The sequence below is a fragment of the Giraffa tippelskirchi genome, chromosome 8 (genome assembly GCF_054371585.1).
Source record: "Giraffa tippelskirchi isolate mGirTip1 chromosome 8, T2T-mGirTip1v1.2.pri, whole genome shotgun sequence".
NCBI lineage: Eukaryota > Metazoa > Chordata > Mammalia > Artiodactyla > Giraffidae > Giraffa > Giraffa tippelskirchi.
This window is the reverse complement of record NC_137282.1, coordinates 57,436,144-57,458,028: the sequence shown is the minus strand read 5'-3', so window position 1 is coordinate 57,458,028 and position 21,885 is coordinate 57,436,144. Positions and strand designations below refer to the sequence as shown.

Genomic DNA, 21,885 nt, shown 5'->3' with positions numbered 1-21,885 from the left:
TCCACAAATCCCCAAATTATTTCTGCACCTGGCCAGTTTTGTCCCTGGCTAGAGACTCTCCAGAGACAGGCTCCTGGTGGAGCTTCTGGCTGTATGAGCAGACCTGGGGGTGACAATATCAGCCCTCTCTCTCCTGTCACTGGGCTCCAGCCCTCTAAGGAAGCCTGAAATGGACAGAAGGAACTCTCTGTGCATATTGCTTTAAAGAGGGGAATCTACTAGAGGCATTGGATTAGCTACTTCAAAGGATAAGAGAGAATAAACATGATTGTCTAATATCCTTAGGTATAACAACAACAACAAAAAAGCAGATTCTTGATCCATTTTCAGAATTAAAGATATCCATTTGAATATTGTTATCCATGGTATAGAATCCACAGGAGACGCAGGTTGGATCCCTGCTTGGGAAGATCCTCTGGAGAAGGAAATGGCAACTCACTCCTGTATTCTTGCCTGGGAAATCCCACAGATTGGAGCCTTGAGGGCTACGGTCCATGGGGTCGCAAAAGCATCAGACATAACTTAGCGATTAAACAATAACAGCAAACCATGGTGACCAATTCCAATAAAAAGCTTTAAGAGATTAAATACTCTAATTCAATGCGAGCTACATTGAAACGTTCTCAAATCCTGATATCCAAAATGGACTTTGACAAGGAACCCCATGAAGTAATTATACGCAGAACAGGATTTCTATGGTTATTAAATACAGAAAAGGATTGTGCTCTTGCACCTTTTTTCCGACTTCAGTTTTTAAAATAAAGTCTCCTGAAATGACTTTGCTGCTTAGAATTTGATCTCTTTCTGCAGCTACAGCAACAGACCTGCCCTTGCCTGTCCAAGGTTCCTCTCACCAAACAGATACGATTCATTTTTTTTTAAGACTCAGGACAGACTTCTGGCATAGGTTAGAACTATATCACAATGCATGACCTAGTGAGCATAGAACTTTAAACAGTAATGATAAAGTTAAAGAAAGGACTATGAAGCCAGTGATATTCTGCCTCTAAAAATGTTAGCTGTTTGATGAGAAAAAAAAAAAAAAAGATTCTTTGGAATCTGCCACATTATCGAGCACAGACTTGTCAGTACTTAATTTTTGTGTCACCGCCTCTGAGAAGCACACATTATTCACTCAGCTCCAATTTTCATAGACTAAGAGGCGCAGATTAAAGAAGCTGTATAGATCCAAGAACATGGGTAAATGATCATAACCCATCCAGAAGAGACTTAATTCTCAACATGATAAAAGGCTTTATGAAGCATATTAAAGTAATAAGCATCGTTTCTCTCTGTATATGAGGTAAAATAAGGGGAAAATGGAGACAAAAGCATAGTTTGCTGTAGATGATTTAATTTGAATAGATGACAGGAAAGGAAATATAACTACTTGGCAACTGATTCTACTGTTCCATCTTTTCCATCAAGGAGAAGGACAGAACAGAGAAAATACAAGTAAAAGGTTACACATCCTGATGAGAGAGGACGTGGTGGGAAGGTGTTTGTGTAAATATTGAGGAACAGGCCAATGAAACAGAAGGAAGTGTAGAAAAAGATCCACATCTATGCATGATCAATACATTCTGTTGTTGTTCAGTTGCTAAGTCATGTCCGACCCTTTGTGACCCCCATGGACTGCAGCACGCCAGGTTCCTTTATCTTCCACTATCTCCCGGGGTTTGCTCAAACTCACGTCCATCGAGTGGATGATGCCATCCAGCCATCTCATCCTCTGTCATCCCCTTCTCCTCCTGCCCTCAATCTTTCCCAGTATCAAGGTCTTTTCCAATGAGTCAGCTCTTCACATCAGGTGGCCAAAGTATTGGAGTTTCAACTTCAACATCAGTCCTTCCAATGAACACCCAGGACTGATTTCCTTTAGGATGGACTGGTTGGATCTCCTTGCAGTCCAAGGGACTCTCAAAAGTCTTCTCCAGCACCACAGTTCAAAAGCATCAATTCTTCGGCACTCAGCTTTTTTTATACTCCAACTCTCACATCCATACATGACTACTGAAAAAGCCATAGCTTTGACTAGATGGACTTTGTTGGCAAAGTAATGTCTCTGCTTTTTAATATGCTATCTAGGTTGGTCATAACTTTTCTTCCAAGGAGAAAGTTTCCTTTGGGAATGATTGGATCATGAATGAGATTAGTGCCCTGATAACAGAGCCCCCAGAGAGATGCTGGGTCCCTGACTTCAGACCTTCAGCTTCCAGAACTGTGAGGAATAAGTTTCTGTTGTATAAGCTCCCCAGACTCTGGTATTTTGTTATCGCAGCCCAAATGGACTGAGATTCCAGCGTAAACTGACAGAAAACAAGTCTGTTTGTCCACAGTTGGAGGCTGGAGAGGAAGATGAGGGGGAGGAAAATTATAATACAAAGGGGCACCAGGAAGCCTGGAGCCATGGATATGTTCATTATACTGACTGCAGCCATAGTTTCAAGGGTTTTATTGAAAAGAGACACTTTAAATACTCTCAGTTTATTTGCCTGTCAATTGTGCTTCAATAAAGTTGTTTTTCAAAATCTTATATTTTTACTGATTTTTGCTTGGCTAGGTTATACACACCCAGGCTTCTCAAGCGGTGCTAGTGGTAAAGAACCTGCCTGCTGATGCAAGAGACGTAAGAGACCTGGATTCAATCCCGGGGTCCGGAAGATCCGTTAGAGAAGGAAATGGCAACCCACTCCAGTATACTTGCCTGGAGACTCCCAGGGATGGAGGAGCCTGGTGGGCTACAGTCCATGGGGTCGCAAAGAGTCAGACATGACTGAAGTAACTGAACATGCATACACACCCACATGTAAAAATATACAAAAGTAATGGTATGTTAAACTCTTCGCCTTTGACTGCTTATTTTCCTGTCGTTTCTTTCTTCTCCCATTAGCTCATATGCTTGACGCGATGCACTGGGTACCTGCCTATTTCGGATTATTATGTCTTCCAGTTGAATTGACTATTTTCTCACTATGGAATGGGCTTTTATACTCCTTGTCCTAAAGTCTGCCTGATATTAATATAGACTCAGTAGCTATCTAAGGCTACTAACATGTACTTTTCATTTCTGTGACTTTCAGCCTGTGTTCTTACATATAAAGTGTATCTCCTGTGAAGACCACATAGTTTGATCTACATTTTTTAATCCAGTCTAAGAAGGGTCTTATCAATGGACTGTTCACTCCACTTATATTAAACTTGATTCCTAATATGGTTACATTTCAGTCCTCTATCCTGCTGTTGGTTTTCTAACTGTCTCATCTCTTCTTTGTTCTCATTTTTTTCTTTCCAATTAATGAAGAGCCTGCACTGTTTCTTTCGCCTTTTGTATTGTCATCTTAGTGAATAATTCATGATGACAATAATCACCCTTGACTTGTCCTTTCTTTCCTGAATCAGTTCTTTACCTCTTGATGAGAATGTAAAAACCTTAGAGTGGTGTAAATCAGTTCACCTCTTCTGCACGTATTTGCAAACGCTGTCATATGCTTTACTTCTATGTATGTTTTAAATCTCAAATACACACTGTCATTGGCGCACCTGTAACAACTCTCTTTTCCTTTTGTGGAGATACATCTGTACGTTTCCCAGGGCTCTTCCTTCCTTCCTGAGAGCCTGTGCTTCTGTAGAAGGTGCCCCTTTCGACTGATAAGTAGGAGCTCCTCTGTTATTTCTTAGAGTGTCAGCCTGCTGGCGACAATGGCTCTCAGCTTTGATTTATCCGATAATGTCTTTCTTTTGCCCTCTTGTCTAAGGATATTTGATCAAGGCACAGACACCTTTTTCTTAAACTGCAAAGATGTTTTCTCCTGGAATACATCTATCCTTCTGAATGCCGTGGCTTTTTCTTTGGCTCCTTTAAGATTTTCCTTGATTCTGGGCAGGATGGAAGGCAGGAGGAGAAGGGGGTGACACAGGATGAGATGGTTGGAGAGCATCACCGACTCAACAGACATGAGTTTGAGCAAACTCCGGGAGACGGTAAAGCACAGGGAAGCCTGGTGGCTGCAATCCATTGGGTCGCAAAGAGTTGGATCACGACTGAGCGACTGAACAGCAACAAAAAGATTTTCCCTTTGGTTTTTATTTTTCATCTATGTGTCTTTGATGTGTCTTGGGGAAGTTCTCTTCGTATTCAATTTTCCTGGCTTTTTTCTGTGGTCTCTGAACACGTGGATGAACGTCTTTAACAGTTTTGCCTAATCCCCATCCTTCTCTCTTTAAATATTGCCTCCGCTCTATTCTCCCTATTCTCTTTTTCTGAGATTCCAATTATGTCAATGTCTTTAAGACATATCTATATGGTATTTTCAATATTTATGTTTTCACTTAGTCATAGTGGGAAAAACAGTCAGTCACAATGTTCTACTTCCTAACCCTTTTCTACAAAATTTAAGCAGGCTCTTATCTTATTTACTTCCCTAATACCCCACTACCAGATTGGATAATTCCTCTCAAATGCCAGTCTTTAGGGATTTTTGTTGATACTTTAGGAAACTTTCTAAGGTCAGCAGAATGATACCAAGTGCCTCTCTATCTATTCCAGAATGTGCTGAATGAAACCAAAAATAAACTTCTTTGAACATACTATTAAGTTTAGCACTGTTCACATCATTCTAAAATGTACTTCAAAATCCTGAGAAGGAAACAAAATAATGTTCATTATTAATTTCATGGTCACTCAGGTTGGCATGTTAGTAGTGTCTTATAATAGCATAGCTTCATTAAAATTATATATCTTTTTGATGCAACTCGGATGCTATAAAATGAGAACTGCCTGAAAATATTTCAAATAAGCTCATAGTATACAGTTCTTGGAGATCTTATTGCATCTGTATTTTCCATTACTAAGCAAACAGTCCATTATGTCATTGTTATTGAACTTCCTTAGACAAACCTCTTTTGTAAACAGAACATTTAAGCAACACTATCAAAGCAGAAAAATAACGTACATTGTAAAATCTCATCTTCAGGAAATAGTACTGCTAAAACTTGGCCAATTCGCTTCATATTTTAATGTGTGTTTCCTTGTAATTATCTGTTGCTTTTACAAACAGGGAACAATAGCAGGGTTTTCTCCTATTTAATTTAGTAACTGTGCTCCCCCCCCCACCAATCACATACAAAAAAGACAGTCTCGTGATATGAAAGCTAAGAGTTCAAAAGTTCTCTTTACTTCGAATTATTATTTTGTATTATTGGTGTGATTAGGTTGATGCATGTCTTTAGACGGTGATTTCTGGAGTAACTAGTTATTGAATACAAGATATAAGAAGTTCTGTAAATGTAACAGTTTTTAAGAACAACATTTGTGGTTTGTTTTTTCTGTTTGCCAATGTAATGTGTTGCTAATGGAAGAAAGTTGGAAAATAGAGTGGCACAAAGAAAATATAAATGTCAGAAATCGTATGTAATGCCACCATCCCCTGATATTATAGTGTATATCTTTTCAGAGTGTGTAAACATATATATATGTGTATTTTTTTTTCAATGTCATATTCTACTTATCACTTTATAGCTGCTTTTACTCACTTTGCAATTTATCAAGAGTATTTTCCCATGACAACAAGTTTTTTTCTTAAATTTATCGTGACTGCTTTGAAACTCATCAGATTTGCATAACATGTTTGTTTCACCAGTTTCCTATTTCAGAACATGACATGTTGGCTGTGATGGAGTCAAACATTTCTCTATTTAAGTACCCAAACTAAGACTGCTGATCAGAGAAAGTTACTAGTATATTTTTAAATAATGAAACATAGAACTAACAGTCTCCTTTGTCAAAATGATCAACAAGAACCATAACAAAGGCTAAGAAAAAACAATTAAAAAAAAACTAATTAAAAAATTTCAACCAGGGGACTTCCCTGGTGGTCCAGTGGTTAAGACTACACACTTCCAATGCAGAAGGTGTAGGTCTGATCCCTGGCCAGGGAACTAAGATCTCCCATACCACTCAATATGGCCAAAAATAAATAAATAAATAAAATTGGATTATCTGCCTTAAAAATAAATAAACTTAATGAATAAAAAATAAAAACTCTAAACCAGTGGATCATCACCAGAATCAATTCTGATTTCCAGAGGACATTTGGCAATGACTGGAGACATTTTCAATGGTCATAACTGGAGGGGAGGTGCTACATTTAAGGAGCAGGAAACAGGGAAGCTGCTCAACATCAACCATACACAGGACAGGCTATCTAACAAGGAAGAATGATTTTCTGCAGAATGTCAACAGGCCGTGAAATTAAACCTTGTTTAAATCTAGAGAGAGTTGTTCATACCCTTGTCCACATCTAGAGAGAGATGTTCATCTCCTTGTAGTGGCATGGAACAGGACACATGATGCCCTTAGGCAGTTACAATGACCAGAAATCCCCTCCAGCTTAATCCACTTTGATCCATAACAGTGGGAGTGGGGGTGTTTAACAGTGGTGGTGCAAAGGGGAGGGTTTCTACAAAGAAAGAGAAGCCCATAGAAGCTGCTTATCAAATTGGAGCTGATAGAGAATCACTTTTGTTTAATGTTAAGTTTTATTGGAGTGGTGTGTGTGTGTGTGTGTGTGTGTGTGTGTCTGTCTGTCTGTCTGTCTGTCTGTGTGCATGTGTTAAGTCGTTTCAGTAGTGTCCGACTCTCTGAGACCCTATGGACTGTAGCCCACCAGGCTTCTGTGTCCATGGGATTCTCCAGGCAAGAATACTGGAGTGGATCGCCATTCCCTCCTCCAGGGGAATCTTGCCCACCCAGGGATGAAACCCACATATCTTACGTCTCTTGCATTGGCAGGCTGGTTCTTTACCACTAGTGACACATGAGTATAGTTACTTTACAATGCATGTTAAGTTTCTGCTGTACAGCAAAGTGAATGAGCTCTATGTTTATATATACCCCATCTTCTCTGGATTTCCTTCCCATTTAGGTCACCACAGAGCACTGAGCTCCCTGAGTTCTCATTAGGTTCTCAGTAGATTCTCATTAGTCATCTATTGTACACACAGTATGAATAGTGTATATTGCAGCACTATTTACAATAACCAGGATGTGGAAGCAACACAAACGTCCATCATCAGAGGAATGGATAAAGAAGATATTTTATAAGCAGTGGAATATTACTTAGCCATAAGATGGAACAAAATCAGGTCATTTATAGAGACATGAATGGACCTAGACATTGTCATACAGAATGAAGTAAGTCAAAAAGAGAAAAACAAATATTATATATTAACACGTGTATGTGGAATCTAGAGAAATGGCACAGAGAATCACTTCTTGAAGAACTCTCCAGTGAGTATGCTTGACAGTCTTTTGCCCCACTCAGCTCAACACTGGAAGGGAAAATGAGATAGAAAAACAAAGTTGAAATTCTTTCAATGTAACACTGATTTAAACTCAACAAGATTTTATTTCTGTGGCTTTGAACTTATTGTTTAAGTATTTATAGTCTCCATCAAGTATCACCATCACTGGATTTTCTTAAAGTAGTCTGGCTCCCAGAAGTGGGGGTATTCTAATCAAGACCTCTAAAGATTTAAATTTTACTTTAGGTCACTGCTTGTTTCTCTGCTTTTTTATCTGTGCCACATTTCTCATTTCATTCTCAGCGTCCAACACATTTTCTCCATCTGCATGGCTTTTGTATCCTATAATCACACCAACCCGGTTTAAACTATTCTTTCCTTGTCTTTTAGAGCAGTTAATAACTTACTATTATTGCTTCCCTTCCAATTTAATTCTTCACACAAAAACCAGAATAACCATTTTCAAATGCAAATAAGAAGATGTTATCTCTCTGTTTGAATCAGACAGATATTTTACCCTCTGTTTCCATCGGATAACCAAAAATCTCATTGTGTGTCATATTTTAGATTCCACATATAAGTGATATCATATGGTATTTGTCTTTCTGACTTAAATTCATTTACTAAGATCATCTCAAGTTCCATCCATGTGGCTGCAAATGGCATTATTTCAAACAAACTCACAGACATCTTCTTGTGGATGCTAAGGGGGAGGGGTGGGGAGGGAAGGGTTGGGAGTTTGAGATTAGCACAAGCAAACTATTATATGTAGGATGAATAAACAACAAGATCCTACCATACAGGAGCTATATTCAATATCCCGTGATAAACCATAGTGGAAAAGAATATTTAAAAGAATGCATATGCATATATATATGCACTGAACCACTTACAGCAGAAATTAATGCAACATTGTAAATCAACTATGCTTCAATAATAAAATAAATCTCAGTGTGACCTGCAAGTCTCTGGTGGGCTGCTGTCCGCATGTGTCTACAGTATCACAGTATCAGATCCTATTACTCTCCCTCTGGGTTTCTGCCACCTAGGTCCTTGTTCAGCTCTTAACAAAAAGTGTCACTTGTTTCTGCCACCAGATGCTCAGGTACATTTTAGATCCCCATGCACTTGGTTTGTTGCTCACTTAACTCCTATATTTCATTCTTCATACAAAATATGCCTGACATGCTGTTCCACAAGGTTATGATTCTCTGTTATGTGTATATAACAGACTTCACTTCTGCACATCTGGTAGCTAATTTGCACTTACTGGAATGATGACAAGTATTCGCATAATTTATGAAGCTAATGACTGTGACTGGTAACAGTTGACCATGAAGTTTCTAAAGAAAATTATCTCTCCATGCTGCAAAATCCTGGAGTGTCCACCAAGAATTTATCTGCATTCTTGGTATGCTAAAGTGTTTAGTTTTGAATGGGCATTTTGTAGCTTTTTTAAAAATACTTCTTAGAAAAATATAACTAAGCGGTTAAGGGATATCTAGGAGAATTCTGAAATGTCTGAACCCTTTAAGTGTTAGTCTTTATTCTATATTGGTTTAGAGAATCAGAAAATAATATACCTAAAATTCATCAAAAATACCATCTTAGCAATGATGTTTTTTGGCTGTACCCAACAGTTTGTGGGACCTTAGTTCTCCAACCCAGGATTGAACTCATGGCCCCTGCATTAGAAGGCTGAATCTTAACCACTGCACCACTAGGGACATCCCAGTAACAACATTTAATGAGTAATATTTTAGTATTGCCCCTGTGACTTTTTGAGTTTAGCATCAAAGGGTTCTTGGGCTAAATGTCCCAGTCTGCCATGAAGACCTAAACCACTTAGGGCCAAAATATAGAGGCTTCTTTAGCTCATTTATTTAAAAGCAAGCTCCATAGATACGTCATTTCTCTTTTTTACCTCTACTTCTTTCAAAGACAGAAAATTACATATTAGTAATCATAGAAATGTATTGTCAAGTTTATAATAACTGTAGAAGTAATATTAAAGTGAAAGTGACAGTCACTTAGTTGGGTCCGACTCTTTGCAACCCCATGGGCTGTGCAGTCCATGGAATTCTCCAGGCCAGAATACTGGAGTGGGTAGCCTTTCCTGTCTCCAGAGGATCTTCCCAACCCAGGGATCGAACCCAGGTCTCCCACATTGCAGGTGGATTCTTTACCAGCTGAGTCACAAGGGAAGCCCAAGAATACTGAAATGGGTAGCCTATCCCTTCTCCAGTGGAGCTTCCCGACCCAGGAATCAAACCGGGGTCTCCTGCATTGCAGGCAGATTCTTTACCAACTGAGCTCTCAGGGAAGCCCATACAGAATAGTAATAGTCCATATTACAAAGCAGAGACATTACTTTGCCAACAAAATTCTGTCTAGACAAAGCTATGGTTTTTCCAGTAGTCATGTATGGATGTGAGAGTTGGACTGTGAAGAAAGCTGAGCGCCAAAGAATCGATCTTTTTGAACTGTGGTGTTGGAGAAGACTCTTGAGAGTTCCTTGGACTGTAAGGAGATCCAACCAGTCCATCCTAAAGAAATCAGTCCTGAATATTCATTGGAAGGACTGAGGCTGGAGCTGAAACTGCAAAACTTTGGCCACCTGATGCAAAGAGCTGACTCATCGGAAAAAACCCTGATGCTGGGAAAGATTGAAGGCAGGAGGAGAAGGGGACGACAGAGGATGAGATGGTTTTCTGGCAACACTGATCCAATGGACATTAGTTTGACCAAGCTCCAGGAGTTGGTGACAGACAGGGAAGCCTGGAGTGTGGCAGTCTATGGGGTCACAAAGAGTCGGACATGACTGAGGGACTGAGCAGAACTGAATAGCCCATAAAATGAGGAAAGAACATTTATGTGTACGTGTATATTTAATTTTTTAATGCCTGTTTATTCTTTGAGTTATTTTAGTGATGTTTCAAGGGTTTACTTATCAGAATGTACTTCAGATTTTCCTTAATTCCAGAAATATCTATATGCAATTAAGTTTGCATGAATCTGAAGTATACTCTGATAAGCAAATCCTTGAGCAATTAATAAGATAACTCAAAGAATATAATTTTTAAAATCACTAAAGGAATTAAATTATTGCCTGAAAAATATTCACTTAATTCCAAAGAAAGCAGTGAGAGACAGAAGAACAAAGAAAGCACTTGACACATAGAAAACAAAAAGTAAATCGCAAATATAATTTGACCAATATCAATAATAACATTAAGTGCGAATGAATGAAACAATAAAATAAAAAAGAGATCTTAACATAATACTCAGTTAAAAAGTAATATCCAACTATATGCCATCTACAAGAGACAAACTTTAATTCAAAGATATAAGTAGGTTGGAAGCAAAAAGATAGAAAAAAAATAATAACCGTGCAAACAGCAACTATAAGAAAGCTAAAGTATCAGAGAAAGTAGACATTAAAACAAAACACATTGCTAGAGATAAAAGACTTTTTGTAATAAAAACAGTCAAATCCACGAGGATGCTATAGTCACGATAAACATATGTGTACATAACAGGAAAGTTGCCAAAACACATTCAGCAAAGACTGACAAAATTGAGGGGAGAAATAAGACAATTCAACAGTAATGGTTGGAAACTTTACTACCTCATTGTCAATGATGGGTAGGAAAAAGATAAGCGGAAGAGCACAAAGATATAGAACACAAATGGATCCAACACACTTGTATGGAACATTCCACCTAAATACTGCAAAATACAGTTTTTAAAGATCATATGGAAAATTTTCCAGGCTAGACCATTTTTAAGCCATAAAACAAGTTAAATAAAGGTATAAGATCAAAGTCTTGCAGCATATAATATCCAACCACAATTAAATGAAGTTAGAAATCAATAACAAAAATATTTTGAAAATTCAGTTATGTGAAAATTTTAACAACACACAAACAACCAGTGAGACAAAAAAGAAACCACAGATGAATTAGAAAATACTTCAACATGAATTAAAATGAAGATATAATATATCAAAATACGTGGAGTGCCATGGAAGTGGTGCTTAGGGAAAAATTTGTAACTAGAAATCTCTATATCTAAAAAAAAGATGTCAAATCAGTAACAAATATTCTATGTTTTAACGCTAGAAAAAGAGCAGAAACTATACCTAGAGCCAGGGAGAGGAAGGAAATATTAAAAACTACAGTGGAAATTAGTGAAATAGAAAGTATAAAAACAAAATTAGTGAAAGAAAAATCTGGTTCTTTGAAAAGCATCAGCAAATTGAAAAGCCTTTAGTTCAATTGACCAAAAGAAAAAAGAGACAGACAAGATTCAAATACTAAAATTGGGGATAAAAGAGAGAGATCATTACTGACCTAAGAAAAATAAAGATTTCAAAGGGAAAACTATGATAAACTGAAGGCTAACAAATTAGATTAACTAGATGAAATGGATAAATTATTAGAAAGACACAGACTCCTGAAACTGACTGCAGAAAGATTTCTGAATGTGAATAAAGCTATACAAACATTGAATTCATACTTGTCTTGGACAGTATTTTCCAAAGCTGGTTCACTTGGGCTCTGTCTCTTACGTCACTCTTTTTTTTTTTTTTAAAGGGCTTCCTAGGTGACACCAAGGATAAGAACCTGCCTGCCAGTGCAGAGATATGAGAGACGTGGGTTCAATCCCTGGGTTGGAAAGATCCCCTGGAGGAGGGCATAGCGGCCCACTCCAGTACTCTTGCCTGGAGAATCCCATGGACAGAGGAGCCTGGAGGGCTACAGTCCATGGAGTCGGAAAGAGTTGGACACGACTGAGCGACTAACGCACACAACTTTTTCTAAATCACCTCTCTTGCTTTAATAAATGTATATTCCAAAGAAATTTTATCAGTACCAAAAGCAGGAAGCCAATATCATTTGTTATACCAAGACAGTAAATGTAAAAATCAGGGAAACAGGAGTAAAAGAGTGACTGAATTCTCTCGAATGCCCCAGCCTGCTGGAGACACAGCCAAGCATCATCACAGCACAGTCTCTCCATCACAGCACAGAAGCAGCCGGGCAAATGTGGCTCCTGAACAATCCTTTCCAGCCCATCACTGGGGCCCGCAGGCCAGAGTTTGCATAGCTCATGTGGCTACTCCCTTTTCAACCACAAGGGAAAAAAAACAAGATCAGAAGCAGCACTTCCCTGACAAGTTAGGTGTCACTCTGCTGAGAAGGTGAATCGACTGACAGCCACGGGAGAAACTAAATACTCGGCAGATGAAACCTGGAGCCATGATAACTCCTCTTTTGGCCTCGGCTCAGATTCCCGATGCTGCAGCCTCCTATAAACTCTGCACTCAGGGCGGTTGGCCCCTGCAGTTGGTGTTTGAGTTGGCAGAGTTTGAGATGGAGGCTGCCGTTGCTGGGGTAGCAGAGGAAAGAACTGACTGCTCACGGCTCAATCAGAAGCTAAAGACCTTGTCTGTCTCCTAGTGACACAGGAAGGGTAGTGAGGGAAGGAGAAAGTTCCTGGGGGGAAAAAGAGACTGTGCTTTGTACATCCTCCCTATAAAATCACGTTTATTGGTAATATAGGAGATTAAGTTAGTGGGACCCTAAAAGAATATTAAGTCCATCTGATGGCAAACTTGGAGATAAAACTAACACAGCAAGTCCCAGCAGGCCAATGGAGGCATTTCTCTGAGGCAGCTTCAGTTTCTGCTCCGGTCATAGATTCTAGGCCACGGGTTGGTACTAGGCAAGGTGGAAGGTTCCAGGTACCTTCCCTGCAGTGCTGCTTGGTGAAAACAGAAGTCCCTTTGTCGGCACTCTACAGGGGGTGGCCTGCTTGCTAAGTCACTTCAGTCATGTCTGACTCTGCAGTCCTATGGATGGTTGCCCACCAGGCTTCTCTGTCCATGGGATTCTCCAAGCAAAAGTACTGAGTAGGCTGGCATTTCTTCCTCCAGGGTATCTTTCCGACTCAGGGGTGGAACTGCAGTCTCTTAAATCTCCTGCATTGGCAGGTGGGTTCTTTACCACTAGCGCCACCTGGGAAGCCCTGTTTGCCCTCAAAAGATCTGCTGAAGTTCTAATCTCCAGTACCTATGGAGATGACTTGATTTGGACATAGGAACTTGTCAGGTTAAGATAAGGCCATGAGAGTGGACTCCAAACCGGTACGTCCAACAATCTTATGAGAAGAAAGTTGAACACACACACAGAGACACACACACAGACACACACACACACACACACACACTCACATGCATGAACAGCATGCAAGCACACAGACATTCAGACGTGATAGCCTTGTGAAGATGGCCAGAGCCACTGGAGCTGCTGTGATGATGCTGCCACAAGCCAAGGAATGCCTGGGCTTCCAGAACTGAAACAAGGAAGGCAGGATCCTCCCAGGAGACTCCAGAGTGAACTACCCCTTGCTGCACCTTGATTTTGGGATTTTTTGCCTCCAAAACTGTGGGAGAATACTTTTTTTTTAGAATAATTTTTTTTTAAGTTGTATATTTGAGTATACTTGATTTACAACGCTATATTAGTTTCTTCTATCAGTTATGTATACATCTATTATTTTTCAAATTCTTTTCTCTTTTAGGTTGTTGGAGAATATTGGGTAGAGTTCCCTATGCTATACAGTAGGTCCTTGTTGAGTAGTAGAATAGATTTTTGAAAAACCTTCATTGGACAATGTGGCATTAGTTTCTGCTGGATAACCAAGTGAATCAGCTATTGTGGCTTAGTCGCTCAGTTGTGTCTGACTCTTTTGCGACCCCGTAGACTGTAGGCCACCAGGTTCCTCTGTCCATGGGATTTCCCAGGCAAGAATACTACGGTTGATTGCCATTCTCTTATAAGCCCTCTTTTTTGGATTTCCTTCCCATGTAGATCATCACAGAGCGTTGAGTAGAGTTTTCTGTACTACACAGTATGTTTTCATTGGTTATCTATGAGATTGTCATAGATTAGATTTGTTTACAAGGTTTATGCCACTCAGTTTGTGGTATATTCTTATGGTGTGGGTGCATGCTATGTCTCTTCAGTCATATCTGACCCTTTGTGACCCCAGGCTCCTCTGTCCATGGGATTCTCCAGGCGAGAATACTGGAGTGGGTTCCCATTTACTTCTCCAGGGAATCTTCTCCAGGGATTGAACTTGCGTCTCTGGTGTCTTCTGAATTGGTAGGTGGATTCTTGACCACTGAGCCACCCAGGAAGCCCAATAGCACCAATGCAAAACTAACACAGACCCCCATGTTCAATCCTCACCATCCTAACTTGCTTGAGGTTCCAGGGACTTCATGGAGATAATTTCTTTGGAGAACTTGAGATACGTAAAGGCGAGAGCCAACCTGTGCTTCCTCCTAGGTCCATTCATGGTCTTCTGCATGACACAAACAAGCCTCAGCCCATCCTTGAGGGCAAGTTCATTACATACTTCAAAGAACCGGTGCTGTTCTCTTCTCTGGAGTTACATCTCCAAGCCTTCCTCACCATCGGGTTTGGGCTGACAACAGGGCTGTAGCCAACCACGTGGGGACTCAAGTGACGCCTGCTATTTCCGGCCTGGTCACCGCGGCCTCCCACACTTGCTGGTCACTCTCATTACCTTTCTAGCTGATTGGGATGGAGACATTGACACCGCACTGCACTTAGAAGCTATGTGTGAAATACGCCAGCACTGGTCACCCGAGATCCCGATGTACCTCCAGGGAAAAGCCAGCCTCACCGACCAGCCGCACCTGCTATAGATCTCCCCTGAGCGACCAGTAAACTTATCAGGATTGAGCATTAGACACGTTTGAAACTATTTGTTAGAGCAGCTGGCAGCATGCCAGCAAAATAACAGTTGCTGTCTTGAAGTGGGGTGCCTCAGCAATGCAAATTTTAATGCACAGCATTGGTTCAACGATGTGGCTGAAATGATGAGGAAATAAAAATAGGGAGGCAGAGGTGAGGGTAAGGCTAAAGGGCTCATCATACTGCAGGGGATTTCTAGAAAAGTGGAAGATGACAGCTTAATAGATAGACTACTCATTGGGCTGATACCTTGGGGACAAGAGGTGGGGAAAGACAGAAATGTCAGTGTGTGCTGATTGTTACTTGCTGTGTTCACAAGTTATTCCAAAAAGAACAAAGAAGCAATCAGCCAAGAATGGGTTGGTTTGGAGGAAGAAACACAAAATCTTGGAGTCTAAAAATTTGAAACTTTATAGAGACTTCTTAACCTCAACAGCTAGGAATAAGTCTGCAAAAGGTTTTGAAAGAGAGAGATGCAAACAATAAATTAAGTGTAATCTTTCCCCCAAACTTACTTGTTTCAGATGTTATGAAAGGAGCAAACACTGAGAGTAGAAGAGAGAGAAATTTTTTTGTGTAGATTTTTTTTAAAAAAATGTGTCTTTGGAGGATTGGGGGTGTGTGTGTTTATTGACACATGACATGAACCATAAGTAAATGGATCAAAATTTTATTGCTATTTGGGGAATTATGTTGCCTAAGAAACATCTGTGTGCATGCCAAGTCACTTCAGTTATTTCCAACTCTCTGCAAACCCGTGGACTGTAGACCACCAGGCTCCTCTGTCCACGGGATTCTCCAGACAAGATTCCTGGAGTGGGTTGCCATGCCCTCCTCCAGGATATCTTCCAGATCCAGGGATCGAATCCATATCTCTTACGTTTTCTGCATTGGCAGGTGGATTCCATACCACCAGCGCCACATGGAAAGCCCAAGAAATCTCTAGAATGGCTCATAAAAAGCCAGTGACTCTAAGGCACTGTGGAGGGCCCCAAATTTGTACCAGCAGGAAGCAGCCTATGAACACTTTCATCTGCCTATGTAAGCTAGTATCTGCTAGCATCTTCCCACACCCAGCTCAGAGTGTAGTATAAAACAAAGTCACATCCTAGCCTGCTGGAAAGGAATGAACATAAACCAGAGTTCCTACAGTTTGATATGAATTCAGTGACTAAATGAAATTTGGGGGGTGCCCCACGGGGAGATGATAGAGTTCCCATGAGAAGGAGGTACGGAGTGATGTTTGATAGCCATCGGAGTCAACTCTGGTACCGAGAGCCAGCGGCTCATCACCACTTGGTTCCCCTCTTGATCTGATCACACAGTTAGTCCCCATCTCTCTGTCTCCCTGGCATTTATCATGGCTGCATGATTGAGTTCTGGATGAAGGAGCAGGACAGGTGCTGGGCACCCCATTCGTCCCAGACCATCAGGACCTCTCCCTCATGCTCCTGCATGCTCTTTCCCACCTCTGGTCTAGAAGGAAATGACCATGGCAGCCGTAGAGGCCAGGAGTTGAAACCAGCAGCATAAGTCAGCCTGTGTTCTTGATGAACGGCATTTACATAAGTGATGTCTGTAGCCCAGAATGACAGCTTTGGGCTATTATATGTGAAAAGAGAGAGGGAAATAAAGCCTCCCCATGCATGTAAACCATTACACAGTTCACTCCCTGTTTGTCACAGCTGAGTCTGCATGCTATGCACATTTGGACATTTGGCAAATGCGTGCTGATGGGTTGTCAGCTCAGATGTGGGAGATGGAGCTGGGTTCTTCCTCACAGCATCACTGGTTCTTCTCTGGCAGCTGAAACTGCATTGCCCCTGAATATTCTTCTTGTCATACAAGTCCTAATTACTTGAGATATCAAAGCTTTAATCTTCTTTGGCCAGTCTTAGACCTTTCTTTTCATGTAAGTGATATTTGTATGCCCAGAGTCAAAGTATCTAACTATATGTACATATGTGCATGCTCAGTCATGTCTGACTCTTTGTGACCCCATGGACTGTAGCCCTCCAGGCTCCTCTGTCCATGAGAGTCTCCAGGCAAGGATCCTGGAGTGGGTTGCCATGCCCTCCTCCAGGGGATCTTCCTGATCCAGGGACTCAATCCAAGTCTCTCAAGTCCCCTGCTTGGCAGACTGGTTCTTCTTTACTACTGAGCCACCTGGGAAACATGCACTCCTCAAATTTTCTTTGCCCCTTTGCTCTTTTACTTGTTAAAGTCCCTTCCCTCTAAAAGATGCAAAGACAGGGGATTCTTCACATCGAGGTGGAGCTTCTCAGGCTCCAAAGTTCTAAAAATGGTTGAAAATATTTTTAAAAATCTGAAACAATGATGGAAAACAAGAAAGCATCCATTGTCTCAAAACCTTTTGAAAAATTTTTTTGAAATGTGTAAAGCAGACATAAATCGTTTTGAAATAGAAAACCTCAATGCCAAACTCATAAAACTGTGAAAAAAGCAGCAGATATGTGCTGTGATTAGAGGAGGTGTATGTGAAGGCAGGAGGAGTCCAGGACAGCAGGGAGGTGACGGAACACTGCGGGGGAGGGCCGTCCAGGTGGTCTCTCCCCTGCTCAGACACCTGGCACACGTTTTGGCCAGGCAGCTAAAGGGACCATCTGGATGGTCTGAAGCTTGGGTCCAAGCACTGGACAGTGTCCTGCATGTTTAGTGGGACCCATCATGGTGGGGTGAAAGGCAGGCTGCCAAGAGGGTGCAGCCAGCAGCATCAGCGCCCTTGCCACCCTTTCAGAAAAGCTGGGCCCACAGGACAGCAGGGCCCCTCCCATCCCTGAGGAGTCTACAACCGGGAACAGCAGGGTTTTTCATATACAGAAGTGAGAGCCAAATTCTCAATTGCCTGGCAAATGGAGAGCTAGCAACCCCAGCTAAGGGAAAGATGTTTACCCAATGAAATGCAGTGAACAGGACAATCAGATTGCACCTTGTAAGAAACTGGCATGTTGAACCTTTAGAGATAAAAGAGGATCTTGCAAGAATAAATAGAGCATGAAAACAAAAAGCTGGTTCATGCAAATAAAAATTTCAGCAGTTCCTCTGAATAACGTGATGCACACAGTCAAAGAACGCAAATTAATCAACCAGAAGAAAAGGGTGAGGAGTTCTTCCAGATGGTAATGCAACAAGATAAAGAAAATTAGAGAAAGAAAGAGAAGTTTAGAAATGTAGTGAATGGACACAAGATTCTAGTCCATGAGGACTTTCAGAGGACAAGATGCGAGGAACAGAAAGGAAGCAGAATCAGGACTATCAGCAGGGAAGGGTCTCCCAGCAGTGAAGATGAGACAGAATTTTCAAAGGACTCCAGAGTTTACTGAGAACTACCTTGAAAAAAAAAATTAACACCTAGACACATGTAATGAAATTTCCGAAAACAAAGTATAGAATCCAGGTCCTTTCAACTTCTAGACAAAAATGATAAAACACAATAATATAAAAGACATAAATCAGCATTAGAATTCTGATAAGATAAAAATTATCCTATAATTAACAAATATCAGAAGACAATGAAGATTATCCTGAAATCCCTAAGAGAAATAATTAGGGTTAGAATTCTATGCCCCCAAAGTAATTTAATGTCAGGGCAGAATACAGAATTTTTCAGATATGTACCCACTCAAAGCTTGAGGTCACTGATAAGATATAGGCATGTTTACTGATCATAATTCCAGAGTATTGATACGGTAGATGCTATATTAACTGATCAAAATACAATGAAATCAGAAATTAATTCCCTGGGGAAAATAGACTTCTAAATAAGTTTTGAGTAAAAAGAAAATGGGCAAAATGGATGAAAATGATCAAAAGGTACAAATTTCCAGTTATAAAATAAATGTCATAGTGTCTACAGTTATTAGCATTGTATTGTACGTTTGAAAGTTGCTAAGAGAATATATCTTAAAAGTTCTCAGCACAAGAGAAAGAAACTTACCTGTGTGAGTTGACGGATGTTAACTAAATATACTGTGGTGACCATTTCAGGATGTATACATATATTAAATCATTATGTTATTCACACCTAAAACTAATATAATGCTAAATGTCAATTATATCCTACTTTAGAAAAAGGAATAAAGAAATGTCCCAACTCAGATAAATCAGGACCTCTTTGCTTTATTAATCACCATTCCCTCTCCCCCAGGATCCTTTCCTAATATTTGTATCACGAAATTATCTAAGGCTCCATAAGTCACAGGACAGTTATTGTTTCCAACTGTTGCCAAAGACGTTTTCAAGATGTTTTCCAAGACTTTAAAGAACAATTCAAAATGCATACTGGACGACTTCCCCGGTAGTCCGATTGTTAAGACTCTGCTCTTACAATGCGGGAGGTTTGGGTTTGACTCCTGACTGGGGAACTAAGACCCCACATGCCACCTGGCACAACCAACAAAGGAAAATGAAAGAAATGTATGCTGGGCCCATCTTTCACCACACTCTTTTGAGGAAGCACAAATATGCTTAAAACATCACACACAGAGAAATAAAAATGAAAACTGGAAACCAGTTAGAACCGAATGACAATAACCTACACAATGAGATGAAATTGAAGTGGAATTCAAAGGAAAATTGATAGTTGTGAATTCATTCATTAAAAAAAATAAATATAAGAATGAATGATGCGTTCTCAAACCAAGAAATTGAAAAATAGTAATAAAATAATCATGAAGCATTATTGTGAACAAAGTTAGCAGAGGTGATAGAATTCCAGCTGAGCTATTTCAAATCCTAAAATATGATGCTGTTAAAGTGCTATACTTAATATGCCAGCAAACTTGGAAAACTCAGCAGTGGCCACAGGACTGGAAGAGGTAAGGTTTCATTCCAACCCCAAAGAAAGGCAATGCCAAAGAATGTTCAAACTACCTCACAACTGTACTCATTTCACATATTGGCAAGGCAATACTCAAAATCCTTCAAGTTAGGCTTCAACAATACATGAACTGAAAATTTCCGGAGGTACAACCTGGATTTCAAAAAGACAAAGGAACCAGAGATCAAATTGCCAACATCCCCTGAATCATAGAAAAAGCAAGGGAATTCCAGAAAAACATCTACTTCTGCTTCGACTATGCTAAAAGCTAAAGGCTTTGACTGTGTGGATCACAACAAACTGTGGAAAATTCTTAAAGAGATGGGAATACCAAACTATCTTATCTGCCTCCTGAGAAATATGTACACAGATCAAGAAGCAACAGTTAGAGCAAGACTGGCTCAAAATTGGGAAAGGAGTTCGTCAAGGCTGTATATTCTTACCCTCTTACTTAACTTATATGCAAAGTACTTCATGAGAAATGCCAGGCTGGATAAAGCACAAGCTGGAATCAGGACTGCCAGGAGAAATATCAATAATCTCAGATACATAAATGATACCACTCTGATGGCAGAAAGCGAAGAGGAACAAAAAAGCCTCTTGATGAGGGTGAAAGAAAGTGAAAGTGTTAGTTACTCAGGCGTGTTCAACTCTTTTCAACCCCATGGATTATAGCCCACCAGGCTCCTCTGTCCACAGAATTCTCCAGGCAAGATCCTGGAGCAGGCTGCTCTTCCCTTCTCCAGGGGATCTTCCCAACCCAGGGATCGAACCCAGGTCTCCCTATTGCAGGCACATTCTTTACCATCTGAGCCACCAGGGAGGTCTGAGGGTGAAAGAGGACTGAGTGAAAAATCTGGCTTAAAACTCAGCCTTCAAAAAACTAAGATCATGACATCCTCTCCCATCACTTCATGGCAAATAGATGGGGAAGACATGGAAACAGTGACAGATTTTATTTTCTTGGGCTCCAGAATCACTGTGGATGGTGACTGCAGCTATGAAATAAAGGACACTTACTCCTTGGGCTTCCCTCATAGCTCAGTTGGTAAAGAATCCGCCTGCAATGCAGGAAACCCTGGTTCAATTCCTGGGTCAGGAAGATCCGCTGAAGAAGGGACAGGCCACTCGCTCCAGTATTCCTGGGCTTCCCTTGTGGCTCAGCTGGTAAAGAATCCGCCTGCAATGCAGGAGACCCTGGTTCAATTCCTGGGTCAGGAAGACCCGCTGGGGAAGGGATAGGCCACCCACTCCAGTATTCCTGGGCTTCCCTGGTGGCTCAGCAGGTAAAGAATCTGCCCGCAATGCGGGAGACCTGGGTTTGATCCCTGGGTTGGGAAGATCCCCTGGAGGAGGGAAAGGCTACCCACTCTGTATTCTAGCCTGGAGAATTCCATGGAGTGTATAGTCCAAGGGGTTGAAAAAAGTCAGACACTACTGAGCGACTTTCACTTCACGTCACTCCTGGGAAGAAAGCTATGACAAACCTAGACAGCTAATTAAAAAGTAGAGACATCGCTTTGCAAACAAACGTCCATGTAGTCAAAGCTATGGCTTCTCCAGCAGTCATGTATAGATGTAAAATTTGGACCATAAAGAATGCTGAGCTCCAGAGAACTGATGCTTCCAGATTGTGATGCTGGAGAAGACTCTTGCCAGGCTCTAGGCAAGGAGATCACGCAGTCAGTCCGAAGGGAAATCAACTCTGAATATTCACTGGAAGCAATGATGCCGGAGCTGAAGCTCCCTATGCAAACAACCAACATTGGAAAAGACCCTGATGGTGGGAAAGATTGAGGGCAGGAGGAGAAGGGGGTGACAGAGGATAAAATGGCAGGGTGGCATCACCAACTCAAAGGACATGAATTTGAGCAAACTCTAGGAGATAATGAAGGACCCAGGAGTCTGGCCTGCTGCAGACCATGGGGTCTCAAAGAGTCAGAGATTGAGCAA

General features: G+C 40.8%; 1 long non-coding RNA gene across 1 annotated transcript in view; it reads right to left on the bottom strand.

Annotated features, from left to right (window-relative positions):
* LOC145517638 (uncharacterized) overlaps nt 1-21,885 on the bottom strand; it is a 101,734-nt gene that overhangs the window by 2,897 nt on the left and 76,952 nt on the right. The window lies entirely within an intron of this gene.